Below are 13312 nucleotides of genomic sequence, written 5' to 3'. Positions count from 1 at the left end.
CTGGAGGAAAATCCGAGGGGGAGGGGAGAAAACACTCACTGTCAGGCAGGCACATGCTAGGCACTACAGGGGCCCCCTCCTGAATATTAACCCCGTTAACCCTGTCACCCAAGGCTGAAGTATTATAATGCCCTGTTTTCAGATGAAGGACCACTGCAGAGCTAGTGAATGGAGGAGCTGGGGTTTGACCCAGGTCTCTGAATCCAAGCCTGTCCTTGTCCCACTTGAACATCCCACAGCAGGGAGGAATAACAGAACACGGGTCAGGAAGCCTGGATTCTGGCTTCAGTTTTGGATGTTGTGTGATGGTTAATGCCAGATAGCATTTTATAGTCTCAACATGATGAATCTTGTAGTGTCTTATTTGATTCTCAGATCAGCCCATTATACAGATGAGGAAACTGAAGCGCTCTTCGGTCTACTGACTTCCCCATGTGTGCTCACACAGTGGCTGGGTTGGCTTTAAACCAGATCTTTTGACCCCAGAGTCTGTGCAGCTCACAGACAATTTTTTTTGACACGTCACGCCTTTTTTCTTGGATTCATTTTTTTCCAATCTGAAAATAAGGGGTTGGATTAGATCAGTAGGCAATCCGTAGTTCCCAGACCCCATTATTTAAACAAAAATTGGGGAACTCATAGAATTTGGCGACTTAAAATTTTGTCAAGTAAGTGTACTTAAAGCAACATTTTACCTTTAAAAAGCTAGGGGGATATAATCACAGTGTAGCAGAGAGAGAAAAATAGCAACTGAGAACAGAATTCCTCTTAGAAATTAACTAAGTTGTGTTTAGCCTAACACCTTGATGAGCCATTGTATTCATGCCTAACAGTTCTGTGGGCCTGGCTGGAGCAGACCAGAGGGGAAATGGAACTAGAAGAATTGTCTGCAAAAGAACTGATTTGCAGCTTGGGGTGGGGGGGGTGGGGGTGGGATGAGCAAGCTAGTGACTTAAAGAGGAGAGACTGAAAAGAGTCTGGACACAGAGCAGTGGTTCCAGGGCCTGGAGACAACTCTGCAAGTTTCCTGAGTGGAAGACAGAGAAGGACCAAAGGACCCTAAGGAGAAGGGTGTCTAGTATTTAGTTCTGACCAGCAGGTGTCTGCTGTCTGTGCCAGTCACCCAGCTGACAGCCTGGATCTCCTGTCCAAGTGCCCTTGCACAGGGCAGCACCTCAGTGCACGGAGCCCTGGTGGTACAAGGGGAGTGGTCCCTTGGTTGGGAATGCTTGGAGTCTGGCAGACCTATCTCCATCACCTGCAAGTTACAGGGGCTCTCTAAGCTTTAGTTTCCTTCTCTGCGAAAGGGAAATACTATCCCCTGCCTGAGAGGTTGATATGAGGAATAAGTGCGACCGTGAACCTAGCACAGTACTTAGTACTCAAGCCCTCAATAGCCACTTAGCTGCCTATTATTATTAACCGTGGTTATTCGGATATTCACAATTTTACTTCCTGTGGCAAGCCTGTAGGAGGTTTTGTTTATTTTGTTTAGGGAGGGGGGTAAATTTTGCTGCTCTTAAATCCAGCCAGGATAAGGCAGGAGTATCATCTGGAAGGAGAGGGAGGTAGGTGGGGTATCAAACTTGACATTGCACACCCCCTTCCCCCAACCCTTCCTGCTTTTTCAAGGCTGCGTGCTGTCTGTGTCTGAGAATCTGCTCCCTTGGAAATGACAGCGTCTCCTTCCAGGGCTGAGCCCAGAGGGCAGGGCTCCTGCCAAGGACAGGCTGAGGGTTGGGGGAGACGGGGGGAGACCTAGCAGAGGGGGGTAGTGAGCAGGAGAAGATGTGACGAAGGAGGGAAGGCGCTTCCAAGACTGACAATCAGTCACAGAGGCAGAGAGAGGATGCGTGTTTGCATGCGTGCTTGAATATGTGATCACATGCGTTCATCAGGTAGCAGGTGCATGTGGTTTGCATGTGTGGGTGTGACTGTGTGTGAATGAGTGTGCATGAGAACCTGTCAACGTATGAGCGTTATCAGTGCATGACTCTGCATGTGCGTGGTTTGGGGTGTGTGTGTGTGTGTGTGTGTGTGTGTGTGTGTGTGTGTGTGTGTAAAGAGTTCATGTGCACGTGTGCCTGGGATCAGTGCGGGCTGGGCTGGTGAGTGGGGTTGACCTGTGACTCTCTGGGTGTGAGAGGAGCCCTGGCTCTGTCCTGTAAGAACACCTGGGTAGGGGGCCCTGGTAGGTGAGGCGGTGTCTAAAAGGAGGGACCATCTGTAGCTTCCTTCAGGATCCCCTGACTCCCCACCTCACCCCACCACCACCAACTGACAGTCTTCTTTCCTGGTCTAGGCCAGCACCCCCATTGGCCTCCCCTGCTGGCTGCTGGCCTCAACAGTGGGTGGGGAGGGGCAAAGGAGGGAGGAGGAGGGGAGGAGTGACCAGCCTCCTAGCCCCAACCCACGGTGCTGCCAGGGAAACATCCTCCTCCCACCCCCCACCCCCAATCACCGTGATTCCTGCTGTGAGGGAGAGAGGAACCCTCCGTTTCCATGGCAACCTAGCAGCCCTGCTTCTCAGCCTGAGCCCAGGCTCCTCTGAGCCACGGAAGGAGGTGGGAAGAAAGCCCCTCCTCAGGCTGTCGAGCCCCCACCAAGCGCCTCACCTCTGCACCCCGACCCCCTTGCTCCTCGGGCACCCGCGACCCCACTGGGACTCCTGGAGTGCGTGCCCCATCACCACTCCTGGGATGTGGGGACCTGTCTTGTCGGCACAGGCCCAGAGCTGAGCACGAGCTCTGGAGAGTGACAGGATGGGCTGAATTCCAGTCCTCGCCTGTAAAATGGTACTAATGTCACTACCTCGCAGGGCTCTTGTGAGCAGAAATAAAATAGTGCCATGGAAGCTGTGGAAAGGCTTTGTGGGTGCCGAGCACGGGGTCGGGCATGGGCCGCCAGGGTGGGTTGGGGGGGGGCACTGGCTCTTTGAACGGGGCAGCCTCTCCCCTGCAACCCCACCCTTGGCTCTCCCTCCCACGGAAAAGCTGGCGGGCTCCGGGCGGTGCACACGGCACTGCTGGGGGCAGGGGGCTCTCTGACCGTGCAAACCTGGAAACAACCCCAACGTCCAGCAAGAGAGACGTGGTGAAATGAATCACGGCCCATCCACCGCCTTACAGCTCTTCCGAAGGGAGTACGTGTGCTGATATGGCACAATCACTAAGACATATTGCTAAGTCAAAAAATGCAGTTGAAGAACAGGTTGCCATATGACCCCAGCTATTGGCATGGGGGCAAGCATAGGTGTGTAAATGTCTGGAGGGGGACTGCGAGCAGTCAGGCCCGACCGTTGGCAGTGGTTACCCCACATGGAGGAATGAGACTGGGCCGGGGCCAGTGAAGGAGAACTTCGACTTTTTCTTCTATGTTTCTCTGATCTGCCTTTACGGCAAATGTAATTCAAAAATTAGGTGTCACTGTTGTTATGGTTGAAGAGAGAAAACACCCAGAGACACTCAAAGAAGAGGGCAAGAAAGTACAGAATCCCGTACTTGAGAAGCTTGAAGGAGAGAACGAATGTCAGGAGGGCTTCCAGGAGGAGGAGGAGGAGGAAGGCCAGTTGGATCTCAGAGCAAGAGTGGACCCCTGGATTTGGAGCAGAGAGAGGGCAGTCCAGGCACAAGGGAAAGGTCGGAGGTGAGGGCGTGTGCCACGGGAGAGGAATCTTGAAGTAGGAGAAAGAGCAGGAGAATTGGCCTTTTATGACTGGGGCGAGTCTCATCTTGGCCGTGCCCTGGAGCTACCTACCACCCTGGGCAAATCACTTATGGGTTCAGTGTCCCCATCTATAAATGGGCATAGTGGTACGGACCTCAGTGGATGGATGTGAAGACTGACCTCAGTTTGGAGCAAACTGTAAAGTAGCAGATAGATGGGAATTTATTGTCAGTTTCTTCCAGGGCTCAGGGAGAAGGCAGATTGGGTTGCAGTACCTTGGCAAGTCACGGTCAACCCTTGACCAGCCTGAGCTGGGAAACACTCACACTCGAGGTGATAGGAAATACAGAGCCAGCAGGACTTCTTAAGCATGGGAAGGAAGGTAAGATCCAAAAATGACAAGAAATCTTTATTTAGGATCCACATTATGCCAATCATGAGCTATGTATTTTACATATTTACTCAATCTTCAGAGGTACTTTATGGGGTGAGTATGCCCATTTTTACGGGTGGGGAAATAGAAGTTCAGAGAAATTCATTCATTCAGCAAACACTGATTGAGCAGCTCCCATCCAATGTTCCAGTTGCCGAACGAATGGAAAGTCCCGGTCCTCACGGAGCTTACAGCCTGGTAGGAGAGATAGACGTCAACGCAAACAAATCTATGATATGATGTCAGGTGATAATGAGTGCTGTGCAGGAAACAAAGCTGAGTAAGCAACAGGAAGTGGTAGGCAGGTGGCTCTGTCTTCAAGCAGAGGACTGAATAAAGCAATCATAAGAACACCTGAGCAATAGCTGGTGCAAAGGCCCTGAGGTGGGGACATGCTTGGGGTAATCAAGGTGGGACAAGAAGCAGGTGTGGTTGTGGTGTGGTGGGCAGGTGTGATGAGAGAGTGGATGAGGATGGAGGGAATTGAGGGATACAGGGGTGTAGATTGGATAAGACTTTGGAGGTCAAGCAAGGATTATGGATTTAATTCTACACGTGTTGAGAACTAGAGGGGTTTGACCAGAAAAGTGGCCTAATCTCAGATTTATGCCTTAAAAGGATCGCTCTGGCCACTGGGAATAGATAAGACTGTAGGGGGAATGAGTGAGAGTATGGGGGTCAATTAGGATGTGGCCATACTAGTCCTGGTGAGAGGAGAAAGACGGTGTGGACCATAGTGGCAGATGCAGAGGTGGTAAACAGAGTCAGATCTGAAATATATTTTAAAAAGAGACCCAACAGGATTTCCTATTGGATTAGATGCAAGAAGCCATGAGATTAAGAGAGGAGTCAAGGAAGACTCCAAAGCTTTGGGCCTGAGCAGCCGGGTCAGTGTTGATGCCATTTTCTGAGAAGAGGGAGATGGGGGAGGAGCTGTGTTGGGGACAATCAGGATTCACTTTAATTTTGAGATCCCGGAGACGTCCAAATGGAGATGTCAGGTAGGTAGCTGGATGTATGTGATGGGAGTTCACGGGCGATGTCAGGACTGAAGATATAAATTGGGAAGTTGTCAGCATATAAATGTTTAAAGCCGGGGGATAGGATGAGATCACCCAGAGAGAGAGTGTAGACAGAGAGAAGGGTCCCTGAGTGCTTCAGCATTTGTAGGGCTGGAAGAGCGGGGGACTCAGAAGGTTCACCGGCATCCCCCCGGAGTCATTCATGGTTGTTAAAACACACACGCTGGGCCCACTTGGGTGGCTCAGGGGTGGGGCCCAGGAGCTGCCGCAGCTGCTGGTGTAGACACTGTACTTTGAGAACTACTGGTCTCAGGGAAGGAAGAGTTGCCGTGAGGGCATAGATTTTGGAGCCAGGTAGAACTGATTTCAAATCCAGCCTCTGCTACTAACTTGCTGTGTGGTCTTGGGCAAGACAGTGTCCATCCTTGAACCTTAGTGTCCTTATCTGTAAAATGGGAATAAGAACACCCACTACTCAGGGTTATTGTGAGGGCCAGACAGATGAGCCTCTTCTCTGCTTCCAGCATGGGTCCTAGACAAGCTGGGGTTCAGGACATGTTATCTCTACACCCTGGGAAGCCCTGGGGCTCCATTCACCCTCCCAGCTCTAGGCGGTCAGCTGGAAGCAGGGGAGAGGCGGCCTGGAGAGCAAGACATAGACATTTTGATGATCTGCCCCCGGGGCAGTCCTGAGACCTGGGTCCCTCGGGAAGAGGCAGTGCGCTGAAAGGCCGCCTCAGCCCTGGTCTCCGCTGTCCTCCAAGCACCTTCTGCCATCCGTGTTTTCTCTGGCCCCACGAAGGCCCCTCCTGCCCTGACTCTTGCAGATTTTCATCTCTTCCTGCCCCCGGTGACCAGTGGCTACTTCTCACCCTCCACCCCCTTCCCCTGACCTTGGCGGTGAGCCGCCCCTGAAAGGGAGTGTGGCCTGGCCTGGAGTCAGGCTGACGAGGACGCGGCAGCCGGGGACCGGGGCAAGCTGTCGTTTCCACGGCCCAGGGAGGTGTGGGTACTGATGCTGCCCACCTAAGGCTCAGTGGGCACTGGCAGGAAATGCCTATAAAAAGGCACCAGCCTTACAGTAGGTATGCGGTCTGCGTTCGTCTGTCTCTTCCTGTCCGCACTACTCCCCATCACGCAAGCCAAAGCCTTCCTCTCTGCTGCCTGCAGAGGCAGCCGGGCCTGGATGTGCTGAGAGGAGGCTGCCTTCCCATCCCCCGTTGCTTTTTAATGCCGTTAACAATGGATTCATTAACTGGGATTAATCTCATATACCAGCTCTCTATCCCCTTGGCTATTAATCACTCACTTCATTAACAGGACAGCATTAGCCAACCTGGGAGCGAGACAGGGCGCCCATACCAAGTACCTGTGTCTGCACCTTCTCATCCTTCCCCCTCACTGGTTCATCTTCTTGGTGCCTTTCTGCTTCTGGACTGGTTTCTGCCTCAGTCAAGTAGACTGTATGCACCTCTCTCCCCCATGTTTCCCAAGGTGCCCTTGTCTCTGCCCCTGATAACCTTCTCAGGGTCCATTTCTCTGTTTTTCCTCCCAGTGTGAGGCCTAACACATAGTAGGTGCTCAGTGCAGGTTGGCTGAATGAAGCGTGGAGAGATACAAAGAAAGAGACGCCAATTCCAGGAGGCGCATTTTTCTTAAATTGCCTTTTCTGTTTACAAAGATAATATATGCTCACTGTACAAAATCCAAACAATACAAGAAAGGAGGAAAGGAGAACATAAAAATTCCCCGAAATCCCCACCATCTCAGGATAATAACCTTTAGCGTTTGTTGAGCACCCTCTCAGATCTTGAGTGATATACATATAATTTTACCTAAATGGGATCTTACTACGCATGCTGTTTTGCAACCTGCTTTTCCACTCAACAATATGTTGTTGAGATCTTTCTGTATCAGTGAATATAAATATACTCATACTCTTTTAATGGTAACATAGCATTCTGTTTCATGGACCTATCATAATTTAGTCGATGGATCTCCTACTGACGGACATTTATAATGTTCCCATTTTCCTGCTGATATATTTGATATGAAGAAGCACATCCATGTATATGTATATATCTCTGTGCACTTGCCTAATTAACTCCTTAAGATGGATTCCCAGGAGTGGAATTTCTAGGACAAAGGGTTTGCACAACTAACATTTTGGTATAATGTGGCAAAGGAGAGCTGGATGCCTGGGATTCAATACCCGATCTGCGATTTCCTAGCAAAGGGGCCTTCGGCAAATTACTGAACCGCTCTGGGCTTCAGTTTCCTCATCTGTAAAATGGAGAGAATAATAAGATTTAGTTTGTGGGATTGCTGTTTGGATTATGACATGCTGAGCACTTACAACGATGCTTGGTGTGTAACAAGGAGTGAGTGTATTAGTGACTGCGGTGGGTACGTTGGCCCACTGGCCTCCAGAGACACTGAACCTGTCCGCGTTGTCCCTTTCCTTACACCACTGCCAACTATAGACACCCTAGCCAGGTGTTGTTCGGGTTTTGTTGTTGTTTTTGTTGTTCTGTTTTTTGGGTTTTTTTAGCTTTTCTCCCTCAATTTTTTTTTTATTGTAGTAAAATATATAACACACAAAATTTACCATATTAACCATTTTTAAGCGTATAGTTCTGTGGCATTTAGTACATTCTTGGGCAGCCACCATTATCATTCAACTCCAGAAATCCTTTCATCTTGTAAAGCTGAAACTCCGTATCCATTAAACACTAACTCCCATTTCCCCTCCCCCCTCCCCCCCCCCCAGCCCCTGCAATGGCCATTCTCATTCCTGCCTCTATGTTTCTGACCGTGCTAACTACCTCATAGGAGTGGGGTCATATATTTGTCTTTTTCTCACTGGTTTATTACACTTAGCATAATGCCCTTAAGGCTCATCCATTTTGTTTGTTTTTTTTTTAATTTTTTTTTTTTAACATTTATTTATTTTTGAGACAGAGAGAGACAGAGCATGAACGGGGGAGGGGCAGAGAGAGAGGGAGACACAGAATCGGAAACAGGCTCCAGGCTCTGAGCCATCAGCCCAGAGCCTGACTCATGGACCGCGAGATGGTGACCTGAGCCGAAGTTGGATGCTTAACCGACTGAGCCACCCAGGCGCCCCTAAGGCTCATCCATTTTGTAGCCTGTGTCAGAATTTCCTTCCTTTTTAAATGTTTATTTATTTATTTTTGAGAGAGAGAGAGAGAGAGAGAGAGAGAGCAAGTAGGGGAGCAGCAGAGAGAATCCCACGCAGGCTCCTCACTGTCGTGCACAGCCTGATGCGGGCTTGAACCCATGAACCGTGAGATCATGACCTGAGGCGAAATCGAGAGTTGGATGCTTAACTGATGGAGCCACCCAGGCGCCCCAGAATTTCCTTCCATTTTAAAGCTAATATTTCATTGTATGCATAGCCCATATTTTGTTTACGCATCTGTCTGTCCACGGACACTTGGGTTGCTTTCACATTTTAGCTATTGTAAATAACGCTACTACAAACGTGGGTGTACAAATATTTTTTCAAGATCTTGCTTTCAATTCTTTTGGATATATACCCAGAAGTGGAATTGCTGGATCGTATGGTAATTCTATTTTTAATTTTTTTGAGGAAGTGCTTCACTGTTTTCTGTAGTGGCAGCACCATTTTACATTTCCTCAACAGTGTACCCGGGTTCCAATTTCTCCACATCCTCACCAACACTTGCTATTTTCTGTTTTGTTTTGTTGTGTTGTGTTTTGATAGTAGCCGTTCTAAAGGGTGTAAGGTCATATCTCATTGTGGTTTTGATTTGCATTTCCCTAATGATGACTGTTGCACATCTTTTCATGTGCTTGTTAGCCATCTGTGGGTATTATTTGGAGAAAAGTCTATTCAAGTCCTTTGCCCATTTTCTTAACTTGGTTGTTTTGTTGTTCCTGTTGAGTTGTAGGAGTTCTTTACATAGTTCAGATATTAACCCCTTAGAGGATATAAACTTTGCAAATATATTGTCTCAATCTGTGAGTGGCCTTTTTACTCTGTTTATGGTGTCATTTGAAGTACAAAATGTTTAAATTTTCATGAAGTCCAATTTATCTAATTTTTCTTTCTTCACTTGTGCTTTTGGTGTCCTGAGAAATAATGTGCTGGATCCAATGTAAAGTTTTTGCCCTGTGCTTTCTTCTAAGAGCTTTATTCTTTTTTAAGTCTTGCCTTGAGGTCTTTGACGCATTTTGAGTTAACTTTTGAATACATAGTGTTGAGTAAGGACCCAACTTCATCTTCTGCATGTGGATATCTAGCTTTCCCAGCTCCATATTTGGAAAAACTGTCCTTTCCGCACTGAATGGTCTTGACACCCTTGTCAAAAATTATTTGACCGTGTACTTGAGGATTTATTTCTGGGCTCTCTCTTCTATTCCATTGGTCCATACGTCTGTCTCTATGCTACTACCACACTGTTTTGAGTACTGTAGCTTTTTAATATGTTTTGGAATCAGTTAAGTATGAGTCCTCCGGCTTTGTTCTTTTTCCAGATGGTTTTGGCTATTCAGGGTCTCTTGAGATTCCACATGAATTTTAGGATGGCTTTTTCTATTTCTCTACAAAAAAAAAGATCATTGGGATTTTGATAGGGATCACACTGACTCTGTAGATTGCTTTGGGTAGTATTGACATCTTAACAATTAGTGAGTCTTCTAATCCATGAACACGGTGGGAAGAGAGCGCCCCTTTCCTCACACTGTTGCCAATGACAGACACCCTTATCAGTTAAAAAAAAAACTTTTGTCCACCTGATAGGTGACAACTGATACTTCTTTTTCTTTTGCATTTCTTTGATCACTGTTGAACCAGAACATATACTCAGTTCTTAATGGGCGTTCACATGTCATTTTTGAATTGTCTGATCACATTCTTTGTCCATTTCTCTACTGGAATATTTATCTTTTTTTTTTTTTCTATTTGTGGGACCTCTTGTACGTATTAGAGATAATATTCCTTATGGTTTTCTACTTCATCTTGATCTTCCATCTTATTTATTTTTTGTCTTTCATAAATACTTGATTTTTATGTGGTCAAGTCTGCCAAGCTTTTCCTTTAGAACTTTGTATTTCATATCATGCTTAGAGAGACCGCTTTTCCTTTAAACAATACCAATATTTACACTTTGCTTTAGTGCTTCTGTGGTTTCATCTTTTTACACTTTATGTTTTTACCCTTTTGAATGTATTTCTGTGTAAAGGCTCCAGATTTATTGTTTTCCAAACAGTCGGTCAATTATCTCAACAACAAATTTGATTATTCGATCTTTCCCCCAGTGAGGACTAGAGAGGGGAAAAGGGTAAATAAACAAGGTTCCAAGACAGAAAGGGATGCCAATAGGTCAAAAGAACAGTTCAGACAAGATTCCCCAGTCTGCTAGCAGTGAATCCCTGTGGAATCTCTCTTCACTGTGGTCCCGCTCGCCCTTAATGGGCAGAGGCAGGATGTTACAGGGTTGAGGCAGACCCGCATTATTATTGGAGCCCTTTCCGGAAAGCTCTACATGTGCAGCCTTGCTCTTAGCTCTCAGCAGTTAAGAAGAAAATCTGACCTTCTTGTTTTGGAGTTAATAGTAAATTGCCATGTAACTTGGGATCTTTGTCAGCCTACTCTCCTGTTACTTCCTCGCCGTCACCCACTCCGGCCGCTCACCCAGACTCTCCACACTACCACATTAATATAGAAGTAATTCATCCCATCTTCTTCATCCATACTGCCACTGCCCTAGCGGTGAGCGTCATCCTGTCCTCTGGATGGCAGCCCCAAAGCTAGGGCAGTCTGTGTGTGTGTTTGGAGGTGGGGAAAAGGGAGGACAGGGTGATGAGAGCAGTAGCTCCCAGGTTGCCTGTGCAGCAAGAAGCCTGGATTCTCACCATCGGTGCTTACACCCACATTCTGGCTGCTGGCATCCTCTTTGCCAATTTGTTTAAGGCAGCTTGGATTTTGACTGAGGTCTGGGTCTGGGCACAGAGAGGAGTTCGTCCTGAAGTTCCTGGCCAAGTAGGGGATCCTGGAAGATGTTGGGAGTGGTAGGTACAGCTTGTGGTCCTCTTTCCTGGGAGACAGAGGCTTATGTGATCTCTATCCACCACTCTCATCCCCAGCTTATTGACACAGCTTGGATCTGGGGCCAGGAGGACAGGCACAGGCAGCCTGGAGCTTAAGGCAGGCAAAACGCCAGGCCGGACAGTCATCTTGTGGGCGCTGCGGGTGAATTATGGCACCAGGGTCCACAGAGCAGGCACAAATCATGGGCTGTCAGGAACGGGGGAAAGGCAACGCCTGCCCTCCTCCCCCAGTTGGATTTATGGGTTCAGGGCCTGGGTCTGGGTTCAAGATGATTGGACTTTACCATGTTTCATTTCCCCAGAATGTTCCTGGGGAGGAGCTTGTCGCCTAGGACTGTGTATGTGTGAGCGTGTACATGTATTTATCATTATACATGACTTGCTGTGGCTGTGCAGGATGGTAAGTTTCTGCATAGCTCTCTGTGTGCTTCTGATTTTATTTTTGCATGGCTGACCATGCATGAGCTTTGTAGGAGTGTGGGCTTTGTGTTATATGACCCAGTGAGCTGTTTACAGGATGAAGATCTCGTGGAGCTGGGAAGTCCAAGAGTTTTTTGTGTGTGTGTCCGTTGGAGAGTGGGTCAGGGAGGGGCTTAACTTGGGATGTCTGGGTAGCTGATGTAGCTCCAACCAAGAATAGGGGACTAGGAGGGAAAGTAGTTTGGGAGGGACAGTTTTGGGTGTGATGAGTCTGAGGTCTTGGCAGAACATTGAGGGGACACATCTAGAAAAGCAGGGCTGGGCTTAAGGGAGAGTGAAGGGCAGGAGGGCCTCGGTTCAGGCTGCCTTCCAAATGCATTCAGATGACAATGCACTGGGGGATGCGGCGCTTGGCTAGAATGAACAACACACACACACACACACACACACACACACACACACACACACCTCTGAAAGCTGAAAGGATACATGCTGTGTTAATCCCAGCTGGACAGAGTTCAATAGGAAATTTCCAAGGGTTGTTGGGATGGCATAAGTTGTGCCCAATAGTGAGAGTCAGGGAAAACTTCCTGGCAGAGGTGATTATTCAGCAGAATCATAAGGAAAAGAGAATGCAGAGGGAAAAGGATAAATGCCCTGGCATTAGGGATGGGACATGGGGATAGATTCCACAACATTCGGTGCGAGGAGAGCAAACGATTTTGATGACAATGAGCCCCTAGGAGGTTGGGGCTATTGACTACTCATCATGGCATTTCGAACACCTTGTGCGGGAGTAGGTGGTCTGGATGTTGAGTTGACCTGGAGTCAATGTCTGAACCACTATAACTAGAGAGAGTCCAGGTAGTTTACTGAAGGGGAACTTTGAAATTGACACAAGGCACTGGGTAGGGACTGACGGGAGAGGGGATGGGGATGCTAGGTACTTAAAGGGGGTGCCCAGCCCTGCCCAGCTCCTTCAGCCCGGCAGATCTGCCATACCGTGTTCCATTTTTAAAACCCAGACTGTGCTCTACCCATTCGCTTCCTCCATGACTTGCCTCCAGAGCTGTTGGTTTGAAACCATCACCTTGCAATCCCCCTCGCCACATTGCCTCCTGATCTTCCCAACCTCTGTGTGACCTTGACTCACTTTCCTGATCACGTCCTTGCCAAGCTCAATGGGTGGAGCAGCCTTCTGTCTGATCGCTTGCTGAATACGCCAGGGCACCAAAGGAAGGGTCAGCTAGAGAACACCCAGGACTTGAGAAGACTGTGTTTATCCTCTGCTATCAGGGCATGGATGCAGTGCAAAAAGGTACAAGTTATATTTGAGGGATCCAAGGTCCAAGACATGCTAAGAGGTCAAAAACCGGATTTCTGGGAGCTACAGGGAAGGAGGCCTATGGTGCCACACCTGGATCATGAACAAGGTGAGTGTCCCGGTAGGTAAAAGGAGTACAGCAGTAGAGGCTCTCAGAGTCTGAGGTCTGCACAGGTGGATATAGACAGAGGTCAGCCTCAGTGGCACAGGCTGTGAGCAGGGGCTGCCTGGGACCAGAAGTAACAGAAGACCTCAAATTTGGCAGCCTGAAGTGGTGAAAAAAAAAAAAAAACACATGCATTATCTCACATAATAGGAGCTCCCTCCAGAGAGGGAGGATAAGCTCCCATG

General features: G+C 48.2%; 1 long non-coding RNA gene across 1 annotated transcript in view; it reads left to right on the top strand.

The window, feature by feature from the left end:
- Positions 1-3903: 3903 nt before the first annotated feature.
- LOC132672844 (uncharacterized) overlaps positions 3904-13312 on the top strand; it is a 44263-nt gene continuing 34854 nt past the window's right edge. Inside the window, exon 1 of the long non-coding RNA XR_013557112.1 lies at positions 3904-4048. This is a non-coding gene — a long non-coding RNA (uncharacterized LOC132672844). The remainder of the gene's footprint in view (positions 4049-13312) is intronic.

This window comes from Panthera onca, chromosome C1 (genome assembly GCF_046562875.1).
Source record: "Panthera onca isolate mPanOnc1 chromosome C1, mPanOnc1 haplotype 2, whole genome shotgun sequence".
In the NCBI taxonomy this organism is placed as follows: Eukaryota; Metazoa; Chordata; class Mammalia; order Carnivora; family Felidae; genus Panthera; species Panthera onca.
The sequence above is the reverse complement of the archived record's forward strand: the minus strand, read 5'-3'. Positions and strand labels throughout refer to the sequence as shown.